The sequence below is a fragment of the Myotis nattereri genome (genome assembly GCF_964212035.1).
Source record: "Myotis nattereri genome assembly, chromosome: 15".
NCBI classification, from domain to species: domain Eukaryota; kingdom Metazoa; phylum Chordata; class Mammalia; order Chiroptera; family Vespertilionidae; genus Myotis; species Myotis nattereri.
Window position 1 is genome coordinate 32,044,958 of NC_138090.1, and position 22,431 is coordinate 32,067,388.

A 22,431-nucleotide genomic window follows, 5' to 3' on the forward strand; every position below is an offset into this window, starting at 1 on the left:
CAGGAGTGGGATTGCTGGGTCATATGGTAGCTCTACGTGTTCTTAATTTTTTGAGGAATCACCAGACTGCTTTCCATAGTACAGTCTGCATTCTCACCAGCAGTGAATGAGGGTTCCCTTTTTTTCACAATCTCCCCAACACTTGTTATTGTTTGTTTTGATAATGGCCACTCTAACAGGTGTAAGGTGGTATCTAATTGTAGTTTTGATTTGCATTTCCCTAATTGCCAGTGAGGTTGAACATTTTTTCATATATCTATTGGCTGTCGTATGTCTTCTTGGGAGAAGTGTATTTTCAGGTCCTCTGCCCACTCTTTGATTGAGTTGTTTTTTTGGTGTTGAGGTTTATGAGTTCTTTGTATATTTTGGAAAATGAAACCTTTGTTAGAGCTACTATTTGCAAATATCACCTCCCATCTGGTTGACTACCTATTTGTTTTGTCCATTTCTTTTGCTGTGCAGAAGAAGCTCTTCAGTTTGATACAGACCCATTCATTTATTTTTGTCTTTACTTCCCTTGCCTTTGGGAGCAAGTCCATAAAATGTGCTCTATGACCCAGGTCCATAAGTTTTATACCTATATTTTTTCTATGTAACTTATTGTTTCAGGTCTTATATTTAGGTCTTTGATCCACTTTGAAATAATTTTTGTACCTGGGGACAAACTGTAACCCAGTTTCATTCGTTTGCATGTGGCTTTCCAGTTTTCCCAGCACCATTTATTGAAGAGACTATCTTTACTCAAATGTGCATTTCTGTGCTCCTTTGTCAAAAATTATCTGTCCATATATGTGTGGTTTTATAGCTAGGTTCTCTATTCTGTTCCATTGATCTGTGTGTCTGTTTCTCTGCCAATACCATGCTGTTTTAATTATTGTAGCTCTGTAGTATAATTTGAAGTCAGATAACGTGATACCTTCAACTTTGTTCTTTTTTCTGAGGATTGCTTTGGCTATTCAGGGTCTTTTGTGGTTCCATACAAATCTGATGATTTCTCATTTTATTTCTTTGAAAAAATGACATTTTTTAAATCCCCATTGCATTAAAATCTGGGTAATATGGCCATTTTAACTATGTTGATTCTTCCAATCCATGAACACGGGATATTTTTCTATTTTCTGGTGTCTTTTTCAATCTCTTTTAATAATGCTTTGTAAATTTCATTATATAGGTCTTTCACATTCTTTGTTTGTTAAGTTTATTCCTGGGTATTTTTTTCTTTTGGTTGCTATTGCAAAAGGAATTGTTTTTTCCATTTCTTTTTCTAAAGTTTTGTTGTTAGTATACAGGAAGGCAGTGGATTTTTGCACATTGATTTTGTATCTGCAACTTGACTGCATTTATTTATTATTTCTAATAGTTTGGTAGAGTCTTTAGGGTTTTCTATATACAGCATCATGTCATTGGCAAAAAGTGACAGTTTAACTTCTTCCTTCCCTATTTTGATGCCTTTTATTTCTTTCTCTTATTGCTCGGGCTAGGACTTCCAGCACTATCCTCCTTATATAATAAAAGCCTAATATGCAAATTGACCAAACAGCAGAACGAATCACTATGATGCTCACTGACCACCAGGGGGCAGACACTCAACACAGGAGCTGCCCCCAGACCCCGACCTGCAGTGGCAGTGGGGGGGGGGGAGGGGGGGGCCGGCAAGTGGGCGGCACCAGGCCAGCCAAGGTGGGTTCCATTGGGGTCCCCCGATCACCCCACCAGTCACCCTGCAGATCAGCCCTGATCGCTGGCCAGGCCTAGGGACCCTACCCGTTCCGGCCTCTAGTGTTGAATAAGAATGGTAAGAGAGGATATCCTTGACTTGTTCCTGATCTTAGGGGAAAACCTTTCAGTTTTTCACCATTGAGTATGATATTAGCTGAGGGCTTATCATATATGGATGGTCTTTATTATGTTGAGGTACTTTCCTTCTATTCCTATTTTATTGAGTGTTTTAATCATAAATGGATGTTGTATCTTATCAAAGGCTTTTTCTGCATCTATTGATAAGATCATACGATTTTTTTTCTTTTCTTTTGTTAATGTGGTGTATTACCACATTGCAAATGTTGAGCCATCCTTGTGCCCCTGGAATGAATCCCACTTGATCGTGATGTATTATTTTTTGGCTGTACTATTGTATACAATTTGCTAGTGTTTTGTTCAGGATTTTTGCATCAGGGATATTGGTCTATAGTTTTTTTTTTTGTGTTATCTTTGCCAGGTTTTGGTGTCCGGGTTATATTGGCCTCACAGAATGTCTTGGAAGTATTGCCTCTTCTTCAATTTTTTGGAAGAGTTTGAGAAGGATAGGTTTTTAATCTTTGTAAACTTGGTAGATTTCACAGGTGAAGCCATCTGGTCTAGGACTTTTATTTTTGGGGAGGTTTTGATGGTTTTAATTTCCTCACTGCTAATCGGTCTATTTAGATTTTCCAATTCTTTATGATTTAGTATATTTCTAGGAACTTACCCATTTCTTCTAGATTATTGAATTTGGTGGCATAAAGTCTTTCATAATATTCTAGTATAATCCTTTGTAAATCTGTAGTGACTTTTCTCTCATTTCTGATTTTGTTTATATGGGTCTTTTTTAAAAATATTTTTATATTGATTTCAGAGAGGAAGGGAGTGGAGAGGGAGAGAGATCAATGAGGTGAGAGAATCATTGATGGGCTGCCTCCTGCATGCCCCACACAAGGGAATCGAGCCCACAACCCAGGCGTGTGCCCTGACCAGGCACCGTGACCTCCTGGTTCATAGGTCGATGGGCTGTTTATATGGATCTTTTCCCTTTTTTCCTTAGTGAGTCTAGCCAGGAGTTTGTCAATTTTTTAAAATCTTTTCAAAGAACCAGCTCTTTGCTTTATTGATTTTTTGGTATAGTCCTTTTGTTCTCTATATCATTTAATTCTCTAGTTTTTATTATTTCCTTTCTTCTGCTGACTTTGGGTTACTTTTGTTTTTTTCTAGTATTTTAAGATGTGATGTTAGGTTGTTTACTTGGGTTTTTTCTTGTTTCTTGAGACCTGTAATTGATATAGACTCCCATCTTATTACGACTTTTTCTGCATCGCAGAGGTTTTGATACGTTGTGTTATCATTCTCATTTGTCTCTATATATATTTTGATCTTGTCTTTTATTCTTTGATCAAGTCATTTTACAGCAGTATCTTATTTAATCTCCACACATTTGTGTTTTTTTACTTGCTTTTTGCAGTTGATTTTTAATTTCAAGGCGTCGTAGTCAGAAAATATGCTTGGTATAATGTCAATCTTTTTAAGTTTGTTGAGTCTAGTTTTGTGATTCAGTATATGGTCTGTCCCTAAGAGTGTTCCATGTGCTCTGGAGAAAAATGTATAATCTGATGTTCTGGGATGAAATGTTCTGTAAATGTCAACTATATCCATTTAGTCTGGTGTATCATTTAAGGCTGATACTTCTTTATTGATTTTCTGTTTGGTTGTTCTGTCTAGAGCTGTGAATGGACTATTAAGGTCTCCATCTATGATTGTGTTTTGATCTGTTTCTCCTTTTAGTTCTGTGAGTAGCTGCTCCCTGGTTGGGTGCATATATATTAAGAAGAGTTGCCTGGCCGGTGAGGCTCAGTGGGTGAGCATCGACTTATGAACTAGAAAGTGAAGGTTTGATTCACAGTCAGGGCACATGTCCAGGTTGTCTGTCTATCTCCCTCTCTTTTCCTCTCTGAAATCAATAAAAATATTTTTTTAAAAGAAGTGTTATGTTTTCTTGATTTAGTGTTCCCTTTATCATTATAAAGTGTCCATCTTTGTCTCTGGTTATCTTTGTTATCTAGCAATCTCTTTTGTCAGATGTAAGTATGGCTACGTCTGCTTTTTTGTGGATATTATTTGCTTGGAGAATCATTTTCCACCCTTTTACTTTGAATCTACCTTTGTCTTTGCTGTTTAGATGTGTCTCTTGTATGCAGCATATGGTTGGGTTTTGTTTTTTAATCCCCTCTTGCTACTCAGTACCTTTTTACTGGTGAATTTATGGACCATTTACATTTAGGGTAGTTATTGATGTATGAGGATTTCCTATGGCCATTTTATCTTTTGTTTTTTGGTATTCTGTGCCTCCTTTATGCTTCTGTCTGTTGTTTTTGGTTTTGGGGGTTTTTTTGTGGTCTTCCCTACATCTTTCCTCTTTTTTTAAGTTATATGTCCTGTTTTGGAGATTTTTTTTTTTAATATATTTTATTGATTTTTTACAGAGAGGAAGGGAGAGAGATAGAGAGTCAGAAACATCGATGGGAGAGAAACATCAATCAGCTGCCTCCTGCACATCTCCCACTGGGGATGTGCCCGCAACCCAGGTACATGCCCTTGACCGGAATCGAACCTGGGACCCCTCAGTCCGCAGGCCAATGCTCTATCCACTGAGCCAAACCGGTTTTGGCACTGTTTTGGAGATTTTTGTTTGTGGTTACAATTAGGTTTATAAAAAGTGAAATTGCATATGTAGCATGGTTTTTTCCCTTTTGAGTGCATCTGATCTTCATTTTCCTTTGCCATTTCAGACTTTTCCCCTTGTATGTTTTTGTTGTCACAGATTATCCCTGTTTGTGCTATAAGTTTTTTGGTGCTCTTACACCTATTGTTGTTACCTTATGTTCTTTGTTTCAGATAGAATAACTCCCTTGAGTATTTCTTGCAGTGGAGGTTTTCTGGTGATAAAATCCCTCAGCTTTTGTATGTCTGGGAATGTCCTTATTTCTCCTTCATATTTAAAAGATAATTTGCTGGATATAATGTTTGTGGCTGGTAATTTCTCTCATTTGAATATTTGGTTCCACTCTCTTCTGGTTTCTAGATTTTCTTCTGAGAATTTGGATGAAATTCTGATGGGTTTTCCTTTGTAGGTCACTTCCTTCTTTTCCCTGGCTACTTTGAGAATTATTTCTTTGTCATTAATTTTTGACAGCTTCATTACCAAGTGTATTGGAGAGGGCCATTTTGGATTGATTTGTTTTTTGGATTCAAGGATCTAGTTCTTTCTATAGATATGGGAAGTTCTCATTCACTGTTTGTTTTAATAGAATCTCCATTTCTTGCTCCCTCTCTTCCTCCTTCGCAATGCCTATGATTCTGCTATTACTTTTTCTGGTTCAGTTAGAGAGGTCTTTAGAGCTCTTTCATTTTTCTTTATTCTTGGGTCTCTCTTCTTCCCTCTACATCATTTCTTAATTCTTACCTTCAATATCACTAGTTCTTTCCACTAACTTATTGGTTCTGTTTTCTAGGCTCAGCAGTTTACTCTGATCTCCTTAATTGCCTGCTTCATTTCCAGGAGTTCTGATATGTTTGTTTTTAAAGTTTCAATCTCCTTAGAGAAATATTCATTTTGTTCATTGATTTGTTTTCTGAGTGCACTGAATTGCCTGTCAGTATTTTCTCACATCTAGTTGAGTATTTTCAGAACTCCAATGTTAAAATCTCTGTCATTTATATCACATAATTCCATTTGTTCCAGCCTACTTTCTGGGGATTTTTCATTATCTTTCTGGTCATTGTCGTTACTCTGGTTCTTCATGGTATTTTCTGTCCTCCTTTGTTTTTGCATTTATCTCTGAGGAGGTCTTTCTACTATGCTTCAGTAGATGGCGTTGAATTGCACGATTCTTACCTCTGTGGCCTCACTTTTTTGAGCCTCTGTGGCTTCCATAAGATAGTACAAGTCTCTGCTGCTTGAGGGTGGAGTTTGTTTTGCCCCTACCTAATGGCTACCCCTAACCTCCACAGTTCCAGCCGAAGCACCCCTCCTGGGGTTCAATCACAGAGGGAAACGCTCTTGGTTTATACATAATATGCTCCTGGAGGAACTCCAAGGGCAACGGGAGGTGAGTTTTGGGAATCTAATCAGCGGCAGGGCTCTGTGATTTCCTTTCTTTGTCTGAAACACCACCGCCAGGCCCAGCAGTGGGGAGCTTCTTGGGCGGGCATTTGCTGACTCTGTTCACTCGTGCTGCTCGCTCACATGACTCAGACCCTATTCGCAGCGTACCCACAACTCAGTGTCCTCTCTTGCTGCTCACAGGTTGCCTTGTGGTGCTGCCCCCCACAGCTCTCTATTCCTCCCAGCCTAAGGAAATGCCTGCTACCACAGCCAGCTTTCTCCCCTTTCCTGGCCAGGCTGGGAGTTTCCAGCTGCACTGGAGACCGCCTGCGCTGCAGGGCTGTGTCTGTAACCATATCTGTGTTTTCCTCACTTCTTGTCTCCCCGTTATCCCAGGAAGCCCACCTTTCCGTGGTTTAGTGTGCAGGTCTCAGGCATGCATATGTGTTGAGCATGGACTTCTTTATTGAATTATAGATAGACTAGGGGCCCGGTGCACGAAATTCGTGCACTGGGTATGTGTGTGGGGGGGAGAGTGTCCCTCAGCCCAGCCTGCCCCCTCTCACATACTGGGAGCCCTCAGGCGTTGACCCCCATCACCCTCGGATCGCCTGATCGGCCCCTTGCCCAGGCCTGACGCCTCCGCCAGAGGTGTCAGGCTTGGACAGGGGACCCCCATCTCCCCCCGATCACTGGCTCTGGCCCCCGCCCAGGCCTGAGGCCTCTGGCCCAGGAATTATGCCTGGGCAGGGGACCCCCATCTCCCTCTGATCGCTTGCTCCACCCCCCGCCCAAGCCTGACGCCTCTGACCCAGGCTTCAGGCCTGGGCAAGGGGACCATCATATCCCCCCAATCCCTGGCTCCGCCCTCCGCCCAGGCCTGATGCCTCGGCCAGAGGAGTTGACCCTCATCACCCTCCGATCACCAATCACCGGATCGGCCCCTTGACCAGGCCTGAGGCCTCCGGCAGAGGTGTCAGGCCTGGGCAGGGGACCCCCAACTCCCCACAGTTGCAAACTCCGCCCCTGCCCAGGCCTAACGCCTCTGGCCTAGGCGTCCGGCCCAGGCAGCGGGGACCTGCAGTGGCAGCGGGGGGCGCCACGATCATGGGCTTCGCTTTAGGCCCAGGCAAGGGACCCCTAGCTCCTGGGATTGCCAGCTTCGACCGTGCCCAGCTCCCATTGCTGGCTCCACCCCTACTTCCTGCTATCACTGGCCAGGGCGGCAAAGGCGCCTGATTCTCCAATCATGGCTGGGGGGCAGGGCAAAGGTGGCCCCAGGGCCACCTTTGCCCTGCCCCCCAGCTCTTAGCTCCCCCCTGGGTTTCAGATCACTGTCAGTGGCAGGGGGCTTCTTCCTGCTTTCCCTTTCGCCTCCCTGCATTGTGCCTACATATGCAAATTAGCCACCATCTTGTTGGCAGTTAATTTGCATATAGCCCTGATTAGCCAATGAAAATGGTATCACTGTACGCCAATTACCATTTTTCTCTTTTATTAGTGTAGATGGTTAACTTGTTGAAATATCAGGGGAGTAGGAAACGACGCGCACTTATGTAGCCATTCCTCTGGCATCACTCATTTCGTGGAGAAATAACTTTTTGCCCAGCCGATTTGGCTCAGTCATTGAGCGTGGACCTATGAACCAGGTGGTCATGGTTGGATTCCTAGTCAGGGCACATGCCTGGGTTGCCTGCTCAATCCCCAGTGGTGGGGTGTGCAGGAGGCAGCTGATTGGTGATTATCTCTCATCATTGATGTTTCTATCTCCCTCTCACTTCCTCTCTCTGAAATCAATAAAAATATTTTTTTAAGAAAACGGAGAAAGGACTTTTTAAAAACAGTGCTCTCTACTTTGCATTCATCAGCTCTCTCTTTTGCGTTCCCCAACACCATCTCCAATCAGCCTAGACTCCATGATCCTTCATCTATCTTGCAAATAATCTAAACTTCCTTGCTCCTCTTTTTTTCTTTTTTTTCTCTTTTTTAAGATATGTTTATGTTGATTTCAGAAAGAAGAAGGGAGAGGGAGAGAGATAGAAATACCAATGATGAGAGAGAATCATCAATTATTGATTGTCTGCGCCTCAAGCACACCCTCTCCTGGGGATCAAGCCCCCAACCTGGTCATGTGTCATGGCCCCCTGGTTCATAAATCTATGCTCAACCATTGAACCACACCAACCCTACCCTTGTGCCTCTTTTGAGCTGCTTCTGCTCCTACCTAGAGAAACTTCAACCCTGAAAGCATCCACATTGTCAGTATTCATCCAGAGGGCTTTTTCCTATGGAAAATAATCACAAATGAGTAAATTAGTACCTCTATAAATCTGATTACTGCTCTCTACTGGGCCCTCACATTGCCAGCAAAACTTAGTACCTTTTTGTAATCACTTCAGTCATCAAATGGCCTAGCCATCTTACTTCAAAGAGAACTACAGGATATTTATTAGAAACTGCCTCAAAGCACTATACTCTCTAAACCAGGGGTGGGCAAACTTTTTGACTCGAGGGCCACAATGGGTTCTTAAACTGGACCGGAGGGCCGGAACAAAAGCATGGATGGAGTGTTTGTGTGAACTAATATAAATTCAAAGTAAACATCATTACATAAAAGGGTACGGTCTTTTTTTTTTTTTTTTAGTTTTATTCATTTCAAACGGGCCGGATCCAGCCCGTGGGCCGTAGTTTGCCCACGGCTGCTCTAAACCAACCTCATCCACAGTTTTAGCCTTTTTCTGGTGGCCCAATAAAAATAGCAGGGAAACAACATCAAAAAATTGCTTGTGCTCTAGCTCCTTAACTCCCAGGCTTAAAACGCTGATTTACCTCTATCTTCAACTTCTTCCTTAATGGATCCTTTCTGTTCACATTTAATTTTTAAGCTGACATTGTATATAGCATAATAATGTGTTAATATTCATAAGTTAGCGTAATTATGTTGCATATTTAGTAATTATGAACTCCTATTTTAAGAAAATTATGCTTGAATCCTACATCTTATCAGCTCCTACTTAGCTCTTTAAGATGATCTCCCTTTCACTTCTTAATGCATTTGATCTACTCCTTTTGGTAAGGTCACCAATGAGCCTCTTCAGTTTTCCTCTCTTGTTTATTTTACAGAAGCATTCCATACGGTTGACCTCTTCCGTAAAATACTCTTATCTTCCTCCGAAACCGGTTTGGCTCAGTGGATAGAGCGTCGGCCTGCAGACTGAAAGGTCCCAGGTTCGATTCCGGTCAAGGGCATGTACCTGGGTTGCGGGCACATCCCCAGTAGGAGATGTGCAGGAGGCGGCTGATCGATGTTTCTCTCCCATCAATGTTTCTAACTCTCTATCTCTCTCTCCCTTCCTCTCTGTAAAAAATCAATAAAATATATTTTTTTAAAAAATACTCTTATCTTCCTGGATGCTATATTTGCTGACTCTGTTCACTCGTGCTGTTTTTCTCCTCCCCTCTCTAGCTGCTGTTCCTCATTCTGTTTACTTGATTTCTCCACCACCCCATCTTGAAAATGTGTTCCTCAAAGTTCTTTAGCTTTTTTCTCCTTTTTAAGCTGCATACTCTCTCTGGCAGCAACACCTATGAAGAATTATTTTCAAATTCACCTGTCTGGCACAATTCTCTTTTCTGAATCTAGATCTGACTTCTTGATATCTTTACTTGAAGGCCTCTCAAATTTTGAAGTAATCTCAATTTTTCTTCCAGTGGGCACCATCTACTAACATGAGTATGCCAGAAATCTGGAAGTCATTTTCAACACTGTTTCTTTCAATTCTGCACCAGCAATCACACCTATTACCAAGTTCTATCAATTCTTCCTAAATATATCTAATATCTATTTATTAAAAATGTTTAAATTATTTTGATGAGAGATATGTGTACATGAATGTGGGGGGTTTTTTGTTGTTGTTTTAACTGGTTTTAGAGAGAGAGAAACATCCGTGTGAGAGAGATACATTGGTGGGTTGCCTCCCGTACATACCCAGACCAGAGATGGAACCCAAACCCTGGAAATGTGCCCTGACCAGGAATCCAACTGGCACCCTTTCAGTGTATAGTATGACACTCAACCAACTGAGCCACACTAGTTAGGGCCATGTATGTGTTTTAATTTAAATTCCTCAAAAAGGTTTATCATGAAAGACAACAGTCATGCTAACAGTCTTATTCCTTCCTACCTATATTCTGTTTTCAGTTTTGCTGATTTAGTATGGGAAAGGAGAAACAGTTTGTTCAACAAATATTTGAGCCCTTATTATGGAAGAGGTACTGTTGCAATTGCAGGGTAAGCAGCAGTGAGAAAAAGAAACCCAACCCTTATTAGAGTTTATATTTGAGAGATAAAGTAGTAAAATATGTAATATGCTAAGAAGATGCTTAAGTGCTTGGAGAAAAAGCCAGGAATGGGGATAGAGATAAGTGTATGGGCTGGAGGGGAATTGCTGCTTCTAATTTAAAATAGGTTAGGGCAGTGGTCGGCAAACTCATTACTCAACAGAGCCAAATATCAACAATACAACGATTGCAATTTCTTTTGAGAGCCAAATTTTTTAAACTTAAACTATGTAGGTAGGTACATTGTTATTAACTTAATTAGGGTACTCCTAAGGCTTAGGAAGAGCCACACTCAAGGGGCCAAAGAGCCGCATGTGGCTCGCGAGCCACAGTTTGCCGACCACAGGGTTAGAGAATCCTGGCCAGGTGGCTCAGTTGGAGCGTCGTCCCATGCAACAAAAGGTTGTGGGCTCGATCCCGGGTCAGGGAATGTACAGGAGGCAAAGGGTAGATTCATACCAATGTGTGTGTGTGTGTGTGTGTGTGTGTCTGTCTGTCTGTCTGTCTCTCTCTCTCTCTCTCTCTCTCCGTTCCTTTCTCTAAAATAATAATAAGCATATCCTCGGGTATGGGGTTTTTAAAAAAAAGACATAAAAAGCTGACATTTGAGAAATGACTCAAAAAGGCGATTGAATATTCAAGCAAAAGAATGTAGCTGTGCCCCACCAGTGTGGCTCAGTAGTTGAGCGTCGACCCATGAACCAGGAGGTCAGAATTCATTTCCTAGTCAGGGCATATGCCCCAGTTGTGGGCTTGATCCCCAGAGGGGAGCATGCAAGAGGCAGCCGATTGATTCTCATGATTGATGTTTCTCTCTGTCTGTCTCTCTTCCTCTCCCTTCTTGTCTAAAATCAATTAAAAAAGAAAAACTATAGCTGCAAAGATTCTGAAGCAGGAGCGAACCTAGAATAGCTAGATTGAAGTGAGTGGGGAAAGGATGGTAGCATTTGAGGTTAGAAAGGGAACATTGGGGGCAACTGTAATGATTGTTATTTATCCTGAGGTGGGAGCAATTTTGGGGTTTGAGGAGAGGAATGACAGTTTGACTTAATTTACAAAGAATCTTGGCTGCTGTGTTGAGAATACACTATATAGTAGGGCAAGACGCAGGGAGGCTGGGTTGGAGGCCAGTGCACTAATCCAGAGTGGTTCTCCTGGCTCCCTGTCAGTTGGAACATGAGGCTTAGACTTCCAATACTGCATCTGTTGCAGAGGCCTTCGTGGTGAGCCCTGTGGTATGGTGGCCAGTGTGGTATCCTCTGCAGATTTGTCCTCTGGCCAAGGCTTTAATGCAGGCATTCACACAGGTCAAAAATAAATAGTAGGATACAGTGAAGTCTTCTCATTGTCCCTCAGACTTACAGTTACCCTCTCCATGTTTCTAATTTTTGATAGTACAAAGTGCTGTAATGAAAAACCTTCATGAATCATTTAATAAATGGTGAATTTATCTGTAAAACAAATCCAATAACTGGAAATTCTAAATAACGGGAGACATAGCTTTGTAATTCTAATATTCCTGTGTCCCCCTCAATAGAGATATATAGCAATTTATACTTTAGCCAGTTGTTGAGGGTGTCTGTTACCCATATTCACCAGTATGATGTTATCAAACTTTTGAAAACTTTTGCCAGTCTTTTTGTTGTCGTTAATCCTCAACTGGGATATTTTTCCCATTGATTTTTAGAGAGAATGGAAGGGAGGGGGAAGAGAGAGAAGCGTTGATGTGAGACACACATCAATTGGTTGCCTCCCACAAATGCCCTGACTGGGGCTGGGGATCAAGCCTGCAAGCATGTATGTGCCCTTGACCAGTATTGAACCACAACCCTTCCATATGCAGACCAAAGCTCTAACCACTGAGCACCCGGTCAGAGCTTGCCAGTCTTATAATTGAAAAATGTTACCTTGGTACCCTATGCATTTCATGTTGTGTGAGGTTGAACATTTTTTCATAAGTTATTAGTACTTCTTTTGTGTGAACTGCTTATAAATATTGCTTGATTTTTTTTTTCTTATTGGATGTTGGTCTTTTCTTAGTTATTTACAGGAGCTCTTTTTGTATTAGGGGGAAAAAGTGGGGGTTTTTTTATTGAATAATACCTGTACATAGTAATGAAAATGAAACGAAATAGTATATAGTCAGTCTGCTTCTCTTCCTTAAAGACAAATACTTTTGTTTATTTATATTCTAGAAAGTGTTCCTCTCTAAATTTTGTGTGTGTGTGTGTGTGTGTGTGTGTGTGTGAGAGAGAGAGAGAGAGAGAGAGAGAGAGAGAGAGAGAGAGAGAGAGACCTTATATGAATAAGGAGACCTGTGTCCCCTTATTAATATATCATTAGGAAGAGCCTATATGAACTGTTGTTTACTTTGTTTATTTACCTGTTTATCAACTACAGACCCTCCTGATATGAAGATATACTGTCTTAACCTCACACAGACACAGATTCACACATCATCGCTCTGTATCTTATTAATGTACTTACCATAATACTTGGTTATAGCTAATATATATTACTTATTAAGTAAACATCATTATGAATGAGCCAAGTAGTATAAATCCCATCTGTATTTTCTTTCTTACAAAATGTTATTCTTCCTGCCATTAAGAATTGCCTTAATTACATGTTGGTGACTTTAAAAGCTGAAAATAATAAACAATATTCTGCTATGATTTTATAAGAATTCTTCAGCACAGAGCCAAGTGGTATGCCTTCCCTACCTACAGTTGTAATCATAAATACTGTACCTTTAAAAAAGATATTACTATGATCATGATTAAATGGATTGTCTTTCATAAATTCAAAACTCATCTCTTTTTAAGACTTTTCATTGCTTTGTTTTAGAGAGAGGAAGGGAGAGAGAGAGAAACATCGATGTGAGAGTGAAACATCTATCTGCCTCCTGCACATCTCTTACCCAGGATCGAGCCCGCATCCTAGGCCTGGGCCCTGACCAGGAATCAAACCTGCAACCTTTCCTGGCAACAGGATGACGCCCAACTAACTGCACCACACCAGCCACGAAAAAGCATCTACATTTTAGTTTGCTTCATGATTGGACCTTAACTTCTCCAATTTTTAAATTGCTTTTCCATCTTTCTTTCATAGTCTCTATTACTTGGAATTTGTTCCATTCTTGAGTCCACAGATTTTCTAATCCAATTTAGCCAATTTTTTCTTTGACCATTATTTTCTCTACAGTTTTTTTTTGTTGGGTTGTTTTTCTTAGAGATTCTGAATGCTCTTCCTTTTTGCTTGTATTTGTTGCCTTTATCTTATAATAAAGATTTCCCTGACACTCAACCATACTATTTATTTAATTTAGTCTATGAAGTCTCTTTGTTTCCTAGAGACAGTTGTCCTATAACCCTCCACCATTCTGCTAAAATCCAAACATGTTGCTTTCAAGATCTTCAGCAAAGTAGTATCCTGGGATTTCTCTTCATTGCTCTTATAAGTTAGAATTACAGTTTCCTGGGTGGCATGTTTTCTATTCCCTTGCTTATAGAATTCTTCCTTAGGGAGCTTTCTAAGAAAGTAAAGTTCCAAATAGTAAAGTTCCATCTTCTTTTTATTTAACAAGCCTTTAAAAATATAAAAACTGTTAGACATTCAAATCCAAAGAATTTTTGTGAGTTTATTTGAGCCAAACTTTCAGGAAGCAGAATCTCAAGGAATTAAGATAATGCTCCAGAGAATGATGGTTTTTCACCTAGTTTTATACATTTACATAAGTGGGTAGAAGATCGTTAATAATTAACATGATAATAACAATGAGGGAATTTATAGTCTCTGCCTTGGTGCATTGGTTGTGCCCTGAGGGGTCTGAAAAAGGGGAAGTTACAAGTTATCCTGACATTCCAAAGGTATGTTATCTTACAGGCAAAAAGACAGTAGACTCAGTTAAGATCAAAGTTGATCTTTGTCAGTGAAGATACAGGCCTAGGAAATGACTACCCACCATAACTGCTTTTAGTTAAAATTTTAATTTCAGACCAACCTTTTGTGTTTACTTTAGGTCTCTGAGTTTGCAAAACTGCCAAGCAGGCCTTCCCTGAGCTAGTCAGGTTAGCATGTGGCCCCTTTTTGTCCATAAAACCATTCTTAGGTCAGTTGCAGATCCTTCCTCTAACATGCAGTAGTGCTAAATCCAATGTCAATCTGATTCTTTTTCTTTAAATATGATGTGTGTTTTTCTTCTCTGGAAACTTAGCACTATCTTTTGTGTTAAGAAATTTTATAATGACTTCTCTGGGTATGGGTCTTTTTTTTTTTTTTTTTTTTTTTATCCTGTGTTATGCTGGGTAGTTCATGGACCTTTGATTTAAAGATTGTCTTTCCTTTAGCTTGTTCATTTATTATTTCTTAAATAATTTATTTGATGCAATCCACCATGTTCTTTTACTCAGATATGAACTGTTGAATCCATCCTTTGTGTCTTAGTCTTTTGTTTTTTTAAATATATATATATATATATATGTATATTTTTATTGATTTTTTTAGAGAGAGAAGGGAGAGAGAGAGAAACATGAATCACTTGCCTCCCGTATGACAGGGAATCAAACTGAGCCACACCGGCCAGGGCTGTCATAGTTTTTTCCTCATTTTCTTTCCTTATTCTGATTGTTAATCTCCTTCCTATAGTAGAGTTTATTCAAATATCTTAGAAGGCAGAAGAGTTAGTTGTCCTGGAGCTCTATACTAGTATGTGGCCAGGATTTATCTTCTGGCAAGGTTTGCTTTCAGGTAGTGATTTTTGTCCTCAAGATGTCTGAATTCCAGGGGGCTTTGTTCAAAGATGCTGTTAGTTCCAGATTCCACTGATACCTGCAGAGAAGAGTCTTCCTTTTACTGTTTGTGTTTCTCAGGAGTTTGTTGCCTAATTATAGGTCATTCTAATTGCAACAGTGAGGCACAGGGTTGGTCACTGCTTGTGCAGACAGACCTTAGATTAGTTTTCCTGATTTCAAGTCTCCTTTTTACTCTGCCTTCTGTCACACCTGCTGCCTCAGTCTGAAGCATTTCAGAGCTCCAGGTGAGTAGCTCCTCCTACACACTAGCACTCCAGGCCTGGCCCAGGGACCTTCTCTGCCCTTGGTCACCGTACTTATTCTGTTCTCATCAGTCTAGAAATTTGTTGGAAAAATACCTCACAGATTCCTCCCTGCCCAGTTCTATTTATATTATAAATATCGTTTTACTCATTTATTAACATATTAATGTAGTCTTTTTAAAAAGAAGGTAGACATTTGTAGTTGATTTACCATCTTAAAGCGGAAATCTGTTTGCCTCTAGTGCAGTGGTTCTCAACCTTGGCTGCACATTAGAATCACCTGGGAATCTTTAAAATCCTGATTTCTGGGCCTCATCCTCCGGAAATTGTTTCTTTGTTACTAACTTTGTGGCCCCACCCCATAACAAAGAAACAGAATTTCCGGAGGATGAGGCCCAGAAATCAGGATTTAAAAAAGATTCTCAGGTGATTCTAATGTGCAGCCAAGGTTAAGAACCACTGCTCTAGTGTGAAACACCTTTAACTCTTGCTGGTACTTCTGCCTCCTCATTGGTCACCCTCCATCTATACTACACTGCTCCAAATCATTGTGTGTGCAGTAGCCAAAATGAACCTTTGGGAACATTGATTGTCAAATTATACATGTCTTAAGACATCTAATATGGTGGCCTCCAGAGATGGTGTCCTATTGGAAATTGTATCACTACAACTATGGTCTGAGATGGATGTGATCATGGTGTCAAACAGCAAGACCTGTACTCACAAGAGGCAGCCCCTGAGCAGGGCCTCTTCTCTCCTTAAGGCCTCAGTCCTGGTATAGGCCTCTGAGCCACAGATCTAAAAATAAGTCACAGGCCTGTGAGCTAGCAGAGCAACTGCACACCTGCAGTTGCTAACTGCTGTGGCTAACTGCTGTTCAGCAGTAGTGAATCCACATGTCCAGCACTGCCACTGCTGTGGACAGCCTGGAGATCCAGCTCAGCTTCCAATTAGGATTCAGAACTACCCATAATCTGGCACTGGGCTTATATCTAGGTTGGGAATGATTAGAATCCCAGGCCTATTCTCTACAAGTGTCTAAAGGCTTCTTAACAAAGCAAGAAATGCCATGCCAACCCATACTTAGAATAACCTCTCCCTGGTAGTGTCCATGTGTCTCCATTCCAGACTGTCAATGGATTTGCTCTGCAGCTTTCATCATCCTAGGTCATGACTTCTGCTCAAATCATACCTAGTGTCTGGGCCAGCTTTTCTCTTCCAGCTGCTACTTGGTTTAAATACGGAAATCCCGGCGTCTTCAGACTTCCAGTGGACTGAGATGGAACTCTCCTGGTGTCTCTGTAGCGCCATCAGAAGATAGCTGCTTTCTCTGCCCAGGAATGGAAAGGAGCTGTCAGACATGCTCATGTTTGCATTACCCCAACTTGAACTTCTCATTTAACTTAAGGAGTCAGGGAGGGAAGTATAAAACTAAACATGAGTAAGTGCAAGTAATGTCTGCCACAGCCAACTTTGGGAAAGGACAGCCAGAGGACCTGGCAATGATAAGCCCACAGAGATTTAGTGAAAAGCCTGGCAATATCCCAATTGCTGGCATGAGCCCCAGGGTGCCTTCAGTAGTAGACTGACATCTTTTCACATTTGGTCTCCTAACAAACACCAACACCAAATGAACAAACAGGGTGTGCACACAGTCTTCAGCCTTTTCAAAAGAAAGGAGATTAAAGGAAAACCTCAGCAAATTAGGAATAAATGGAAATCTTACTAATCTAATAAAAGATGTACAGCCAACATTATATGTAATGGTGAAATACTGAACTCTTTCCTCTTGAGACTGGTGTCAAGTCTACAAACTAATAAGTGAACTATTAGAGAAAGGGGAAAAAATATGCAAGACATCTATACTGAAAATATTTCTGAGAAAAAAATAAGAGCACATCTTCAGGACCTTGGACTAGGCAAAGAGGACACAAAAAGTGATAACTATAAAAGACAAAATATTTATAAGTGACTTCATTAAGACAAAATTTGTTTATCAAAAGACATTAAGAGAATGAAAATGGGAGCCACAGCCTGGGAGAAGATATTTGCATTATGTAATATTAGTCATCAAAGAGCTCATAATCCAGAATATATAGAGAGCATAAAAATCAGTTTGTTTAGCCCAACCGGCATGGCTTGGTGGTTGGGCATCGACCTATGAACCAGGAGGTCAGGGTTCGATTCCCGGTCAGGACACATGCCCAGGTTGTGGGCTTAATCCCCAGTGTGGGGTGTGTAGGAGGCAGCTGAACCATGGTTCTCTCTCATCATTGATGTTTCTCTGTCTCCCTCTCTGAAATCAATAAAGACATATTTTTTTTAAATCAGTTTTTTAAAGAAAAAGGATCAACAATTTAATTTTTTTATCTTTAACACAAGAGGATATCGAAAACTCTAATAAACATATGAAAGGTTCTTGGCACTTTATCCTCAAGAAAATGCAAATTAAAACCACAAAGCCATGCCATTCTACCCCCACAAAAGTGACTGAAACTTTTTTTTAATATATATGTTTATTGATTTTAGAGAGGAAGGGAGAGGGAGAGAGTGACAGAAACATTAGTGATGAGAATCACCAGTCAGCTGCCTTCTGCACACTCCCTACCAGGACAGCAACCAGGGCTTGCACCCGTGACCAGAATGGAACCGGGGACCCTTCAGTCCATAGGCTGACGTTTTATCCACTGAGTCAAACCGGTTTGGGCGTGACTGAAACTTTTTAAAAGACTATGATGTGAAGTGTGGGTGAGAAAGTGGAAGAACTGGGATGTAAAACAGTGGAAGTGTAAACAGGTACAGTCACTTTGGGAAACTAATGGGCAATATCTACTAAAGCTAAATACATTTCTGACGCAGCAGTTTCCCTGTTGGGTACATACCCAATAGAAGTGATTGGCTTATGTCCACCAAAAGACTTGTACGAGAATGTGCATAGTAATCATAATAGCCAAAACCTGGAAATAATTTAGAATGTCTGACAACAATAGAATGAATAGATAGTGGTATATTTATCAATGGAATACAAGAGAAAATAAAAACTTGCTCCACACAATATAAGTGAATCTCTGACAATATGATGAGTGAATGAAGCCAGACACAAAAGAGTATATTCTGTATGATTCCATTTACATGAAACTCAAAATTTGCAAAACTAACCTACAGGGATAGAGATGAAATAGTAATCATCTTTGGGGGAGGTTGGGCCTGCTAAATAAAGTATTTTATATCTTTTTTTTTTTCTTTTTTTTTCTTTTTTTTAAAAATATATTTTATTGATTTTTTACAGAGAAAAAGGGAGAGGGATAGAGTTAGAAACATCGATGAGAGAGATGAATCAGCTGCCTCCTGCACGCCCCCTACTGGGGATGTGCCCGCAACCAAGGTACATGCCCTTGACCGGAATCGAACCTGGGACCCTTCAGTCTGCAGGCCGACGCTCTATCCACTGAGCCAAACCGGTTCGGCAAGTATTTTATATCTTGACTAGAGGCCCAGTGCACGAAAATTTGTGCACTTTGGGGGGGGGGGTCTCTCAGCCCAGCCTGTGCCCTCTTGCAGTCTGGGACCCCTCGGGGGATGTCCACCTGCTGGCTTAGGCCCACTCCCCGGGGGATCGGGCCTAAGCTGGGAGTCGGATGTCCACTTGCCAGCGGGGAGCAGGCCTAAGCTGCAGTCGGACATCTTTAGCGCTGCTGAGGAGACGGGAAAGGCTCCCACCACCACCACTGTGCTGGCAGCCATCAGCCTGGCTTGTGGCTGAGCAGAGCTCCTCCCATGTGGGAGCATACTGGCCACCAGGGGGCAGCTCCTGCATTGAGCGTCTGCCCCCTGGTGGTCAGTGTGTGTCATAGTGACCAGTCATTCCCAGTTGTTCTGCTGTTACGGTCAATTTGCATATTACCCTTTTATTATATAGAATAGAGGCCTGGTGCACAGGTGGGTGCCGGCTGGTTTGCCCTGAAGGATGTCCTGGATCAGGTGGGGGTCCTGCTGGGGTGCCTGGCCAGCCTGGGTGAGGGGCTGAGGGCTGTTTTCAGGCTGGCCACGCCCACCAGCTGGAAGCAGGTATCTGGGATTTATTTATCTTCTATAACTGAAACTTTGTAGCCTTGAGTAGAGCCCAGGTCCAGCCAGGGCAGGTGGGAAGCTTGCCCTGGAGCAAGCTTCCATTACCAGGAGCAGCCCAATCCTCCTGCTTGCTCCATTGAAAATTCCATTTACATGAAACTCAAAATTTGCAAAACTAACCTACGGGGTTAGTTCCTCCATTGCCAGGAGCAGCCCAATCCTCCTGCTTGCTCCAGCTCCGTGGCCGCCGCCATCTTTGTAACTGAATGAGGGAGTGACAGAGTGAGGGATTGATGGTTAATTTGCATATTACTCTTTTATTAGATAGGATTGGGTGGTGGGGATAGTATGTATGAATACATAAGTGATCATTTGAACTGTGTACTTAAGATTTGAGTGTTTTGTTAAATGTCAATATAAAAGATACATGGAAGGGGGCCTTGATTTCCCCATTGCTCTGCCACTCTGATACCACACACAGGCCCCTGAATGCCTTTCTAACTCCCTCTGCTCTGTCCTCCCACCCCAGTGCTATGGAAACACAAATTTTTGCATCAAACTCTTCAGTAATTTTGTTTCTCTTAAGAAATAGTTCTATCCTTCCCATCCTGCCTTGCATGATGTATTCCCTGGAGAACTCCCCTAGCCTTCCCTGGATGCCTAAAATGAGCCAAATCCTTTCTTACTTCAGGGCTTTTGCACAGGCAGTTTTACCACAAGTCTTCCCCTCCCCCTCCCTGCTTCTCATTCTTCAAATGTCAATTTAATCATTCCCTTTTCAGGGATGCCTTCCAGAATGCTTTAAGTTTTCCTTGCAATAGTCTTCTAACACTTACATTTTCTTCACTCAACATGTCCCAATTGTGCTTGCATGTTTATGTTATGCTTATCTTTGTCCTTTTGTTTGTTTAAATGTCTTCCCCACCAAGTGAGTTTAGGGTCACTTTTATCTTATTCACCACTTCATCCCCAGTACTCAGCACAGTTCCTGGCCCTCAGTAAGTGCTCAGAAATATATTAAATAGAGGAGGAAGTCACTTAGTGAGTGCTTGATGTTTGCTATATACAGCACCAGGTGCTGGAAATACAATTGAGTATGAGATGGATATCTAACCTCATAGTCCAGAAGAAGCAAAACATATTTGTGAGATAAATACTATAACTGGGAAAGTACAGAGTTGGGGATTTCAGAGAAGGCTTCCCGGAGGAGGAGTCCCATGAGGTCATGCTTTCAAACAACTTAGAGCCCCCCAACCTTCAGAGAGCAGACTAGTTGCCAGAAGGGAGGAGGGTTGAAGGACTGGGTGAAAAAAGTGAAGGGATTGAGAAGTACAGATTGGTAATTACAAAATAGTCACAGATGTAAATAAAGTACAGCATAGGAAATGTCAATAACCCTATATAATAAAAGGGTAATATGCAAATTGACCCTAATGGCAGAATGACTGCTCAACCAGTCACTATGAGGCGCACTGACCACCTCTTGGTCCAGTTCCCCAGCTGGCAGGCTCTAATCACCCAATGGCAAACGGGGAACTGGGGTTGCCCGTTTCAGGACCAGGGAGCGGGCAGAATGGCTGACCTCTCGGTCCCTCCCCACCGCCAGCGAACAGGGAACCAGGGGTGGGTGGCAGTGGGGGGTGAACCTGGCTGCAGGCAGCTGGGGAAGGTGGCCCTGATCACAGGACAGGCCTAAGGACTGTACCCACACACAAATTTGTGTGCCAGGCCTCTAATATTATAAAAATATGGTGTCCAGTGGGTACTGGAAAGATCAGGAGGAACACTTTGTAAAGTATATGATTGTCTAACCACTATGATGTATGCCTGAAACTAACGCAAAATAATATTAAATGTAAACTGTAATTGGGAAAGCAATTTTTTTAAAAATACATTCCATTGATTTTTCACAGAGGGGAAGGGAGAGGGATAGAGAGTTAGAAACATAGATGAGAGAGAAACATCGATCAGCTGCCTCCTGCACACCCCGCACTGGGGATATGCCCGCAACCAAGGTACATGCCCTTGACCGGAATCGAACCTGGGACCCCTCAGTCCGCAGGCCGATCCTCTATCCACTGAGCCAAACTGGTTATGGCCTTGGTGCTTCTTTTAAGTGTTGACTGGTAGAAGCCCAGAGCTAAGGCAAGGTAAAGGTGGCTTTTGGTTTCATTGGCTCCCTCTTAGATCCTTATTATCTTAGAACTGTGTGGTGTTACAGGCTCACTTGTTGCACTGTACAGTGATCACAGTCTATTATTTTTCACTTTAACAGCAATTTTTCATGGCATTGAAACCATTGTAAGTTAAAAGCCAAATTTTAGTTGATAAACTCAGCCTTTCCTCAAGTATTTCTAGTAACTTGGCTTTAAAATGTTATTTAGCCCTAACCGGTTTGGCTCAGTGGATAGCGCGTCGGCCTGCGGACTGAAGGGCCCCAGGTTCGATTCCAGTCAAGGGCAAGTACCTTGGTTGCGAGCACATCCACAGTGGGTAGCAATTGAAGATCCAATTGGAATGCTAACCAAACTGTAATAGTGACAAGCACATACAAAAATCTCAGATTTGAACCATATGGCAACGTCAGAGTTGTTGGGTTGGAGGACTGGCACTATGTTGAAGAAGTGAAGACCCAGCCCCTGAGGCCCTCCTTCCCACTGTACCCAGAGTGGGCAGCAGGGTGGCAGTCTGTAAGTTACTCCCAGGCATCAGGACTACTGCCAAGGAAAGCCATCCAGAGACCACAGTGCTTTTTATGGTTGGGGCTAATAAAGCCCCTGTTGTTTCTGAGACAAAGTGTTGGAAGTATTACATTTTGATAACCAAAAGGAAAGTCTACTCACACTCAGAAAGGACAGAGATCTCTCATGCCCCTCTACCTTGGCCCCTGGAGAATTTGCAGTTCTGAGAGATTCAAGTCCAAACTCTTTACAAGGCGACAGAATTGACTCTGCAAACTATCCTATCACAATCCTTGGGAGACACATTTTGCTAGACCAAGACCACAGCATAGACACTGAGCTAGGGTGGTGCCCATGGCCAGTTCCACATACTAGAATCTGAGGACAGCAGGGCCTTGGCTCTTGGCTTTGAAATAAGACTGGAGGTG

The 22,431-nt window shown here is 41.8% G+C and overlaps 1 protein-coding gene across 4 annotated transcripts in view; it reads left to right on the plus strand.

The window, feature by feature from the left end:
- Positions 1-22,431, plus strand: part of LSM14A (LSM14A mRNA processing body assembly factor) — a 151,293-nt gene that overhangs the window by 82,471 nt on the left and 46,391 nt on the right. The window contains exon 11 of one of the 4 annotated variants that reach the window (XM_081107877.1): positions 8,978-9,242. The exons of 1 other annotated variant lie outside the window; for it this stretch is intronic. The gene's annotated coding sequence lies outside the window, so the exon portion shown is untranslated. Of the gene's footprint in view, positions 1-8,977; positions 9,243-13,042; positions 13,506-22,431 lie in introns of those variants that run through there. 2 more of the 4 variants (XM_081107876.1, XM_081107875.1) reach the window with 2 other exon arrangements.